This window comes from Poecilia latipinna, unplaced genomic scaffold, assembly GCF_001443285.1.
Source record: "Poecilia latipinna isolate Pla-1442-1.1 unplaced genomic scaffold, P_latipinna-1.0 Scaffold1397, whole genome shotgun sequence".
Classification (NCBI taxonomy): domain Eukaryota; kingdom Metazoa; phylum Chordata; class Actinopteri; order Cyprinodontiformes; family Poeciliidae; genus Poecilia; species Poecilia latipinna.
The window spans coordinates 147757-150483 of record NW_015114013.1 but is presented as its reverse complement, the minus strand read 5'-3'; the positions used below and the strand labels follow the sequence as shown (position 1 = coordinate 150483).

Here is a 2727-nt window from a genome sequence, read left to right as displayed (position 1 = left end):
GGGGGGGGTCATGGGCCATGGGCAGGTTCATGGGTCAGGGGGCGGTTCATAGGTCAGGGGGCGGGTCATAGGTCATGGAGCGGGTCATAGGTCATGGGGCGGGTCATAGGTCATGGGGCGGGTCATAGGTCATGGAGCGGGTCGGCCCGTTGCTGCGATACGTCACAGCGTCCGCCATGTTGAATGTGGAATATGTGCCAGTAAGCTAATACAAGTAAAAGGACCAAACTTCACAAAGTGCCGTTCTACAAAGTTTTTTAAATTAATTCCTGTCATTGACACATTTTCTCACACACTAATATATTTGGTAATCAGAGAAATGACTAAAGAGAGTTTCTAACTTTTGATGTGATTAATTAATTGTTTTGGGGCATTTCTGAATAAAGAGCACAATGTTTTATTTGATAGAAATTATCATTTTTATATTAACATTGATGAACAGACATTTTTACAGTGTTTTATTAAAGAACATATTAACATGATTCCATAATTTAATGTACATTTAACATTTCAAGACAAAAAACAATTTTCTTGTATTTATTTTTATACATTGAGAAATGACTTTTTATCAGTCATTGTCAAACATTAAACTATATATTTTTCTTACTTTTTTCCAGAGAAAAAATATTTATTACAGTATGTAATGGAAACAAATTAATTTACCAGCACGTCCTTAACTGTGTTGATTCCTCTCTTCATCAAGAAGAAATCCTGTGATTTTCATAACATTTGCTCTTTATTTGCCAAAGTTAGGAGGGACAACAAAATATTTTAGCTCTTTCAGCCGCCTGAAATAATCTGTTCCCCCTACATAAAATGGACATGTACAGTGAATTACTTTCTTTGTTACCTAAACTTTGAACCATTAAGTGAAGCTGTTTATTTCAGTTTGCAGAAAAACTAACAAGTGGTTGTGGATTTTCCTGCTTCCACTGCGGCGTCTACAGCATGAGGTTTACATTGCTGTGGGACTTATTCTTAACAGTGGTGATTATAACATTAATATTCTTATTTTGAGTGTTAATGAAATTTTTTTTATCATGACTATAATTTGTATGTTTTGATAAAAAAAATATGTACTTAGCCAAAACTTAATACATCAACATGGAATATGAAAACAGTTAAGAAAATTGTTTGTCTATAACTTAAGTACAATAATTTCATTTTGTATAGTTATTAAAAGTAGATGCGACATTTCAAATCTGGGCTAGATTATTCTCCTCTTCAACAAGAGTCTTTATAACCATGTTTGTGAAACTTTTATCTGATTAGTGAAACTTCAAAAAAGGGCAACTTTTGCCCTTTTCTTCGGTCTTGTGTAACGCTAACTAATGGGCGAGGCTACGGCCAAATATAATAGTAGGCCGTCAGAAAGTTCGGCTGTGGAGCCCGTGTGTGTGTGTCTGTGTGTGTGTGTGAATAAAACACCATCAGACAGAAAGTAAATTCAAATTATTGTATTCAAGCTTATATTTTTGCATATATTTAGGAAGGTATTCAGTAATAATAGTATTGATAATAATAGTGATTTTCTATGAGTATATCCAATAAACACAACAAGAAGAAACAACAACAACAAAACAATAAACCCTGATGACACCCAAGAGTTTTTGTTTCCTATTTTAAGTCCGTTCTTGAATCCAGGGTGATTAATGGTCCATCAATCAATAACCGACTGTTTTTAGTCCATGATCCAAGGCAATAGGTCCAGAATGCACAAAGTATTTTGGTTCAATTAAGTCCTACCGCAAAGCTGCGGTGACCCTTAGCTCGCCATCCTGGGTTGAAACGGGGTGGAAAAAAACCTGACCTAAACAAGGTCATAAAAATAAATAAATAAATTAGCATTCACATTTAAACAGGGTTAAACTGTTATCCAAAATAGCTCAACATTCAGTAATAAAAAAAATAGCTATATTCCATAGAATATTTCTCAGGAATCATTCAAATGAATTTCAAGTTAAGGATCACATTACAGATCCAAATAAAGTTACAGATCAAATTAACGTGCACTTTCAAGTTGTATGCAAGTTTAATTGACATTAGAGTCAATTCAACTTAATTGACTTCAGTATTGTTTCAATAAACAATTAATTGTTTTTATTTTTTTCTTTTGTTTTGTTGCGCAACTCCAAAGAAATTAACCAATTCCAGAGTTCTATTGGCCGTTAACAAAATCAATGAAAAGTAACTAAAACTATCCTAAAAGGATGAATTTACAAAAATCAAAGGGCCTATTTAATATTTTGAGGATATATAATCTATTCGGCCACAAAATTAACAAAAAGAGAATGACCTTTTAATCAATAAGACCATTTTTCAATCACTAATACATAGATTGAGTGGGCGTGTCGCCACCGCATTTCTATTTAAAAAAAAAAAAAAAAAGTACATAAAACAAATAACTCACCATCAAGCGGTTGCCAGAAAACACCCAATATAATCCTTCGGCTGTGTTAATAAGGCTCGATCCAGCCGCATTCTTCTGTGGTTTTGGAAGACGCCAAGACAAGCAGCGATGGAATTCTTCTTCTTCTCTTTTATTATGGCGGATTGCAGCAACTTTAAGGTGCATACCGCCACCTACTGTACACGAGTGTGTAGCAACATTTCTTTACATCTATTAAATTCTATTTATTATTCTTGTATTTCGAAGAAAAATAAATAATGCTTTTCTCAATCTATAAATATCCATTATGTTTCCTTCATTTCCTAATATTCCTTCCA

The 2727-nt window shown here is 33.7% G+C and overlaps 1 long non-coding RNA gene across 1 annotated transcript; it reads right to left on the bottom strand.

The window, feature by feature from the left end:
- Positions 1–1067: 1067 nt before the first annotated feature.
- On the bottom strand, positions 1068–2718 carry LOC106962311 (uncharacterized). The gene is made up of 2 exons (XR_001427954.1): positions 2411–2718; positions 1068–1810 (listed from the first exon to the last, which is right to left on the bottom strand). It is a non-coding gene; the product is annotated as an uncharacterized LOC106962311 (long non-coding RNA).
- Positions 2719–2727: the final 9 nt, after the last annotated feature.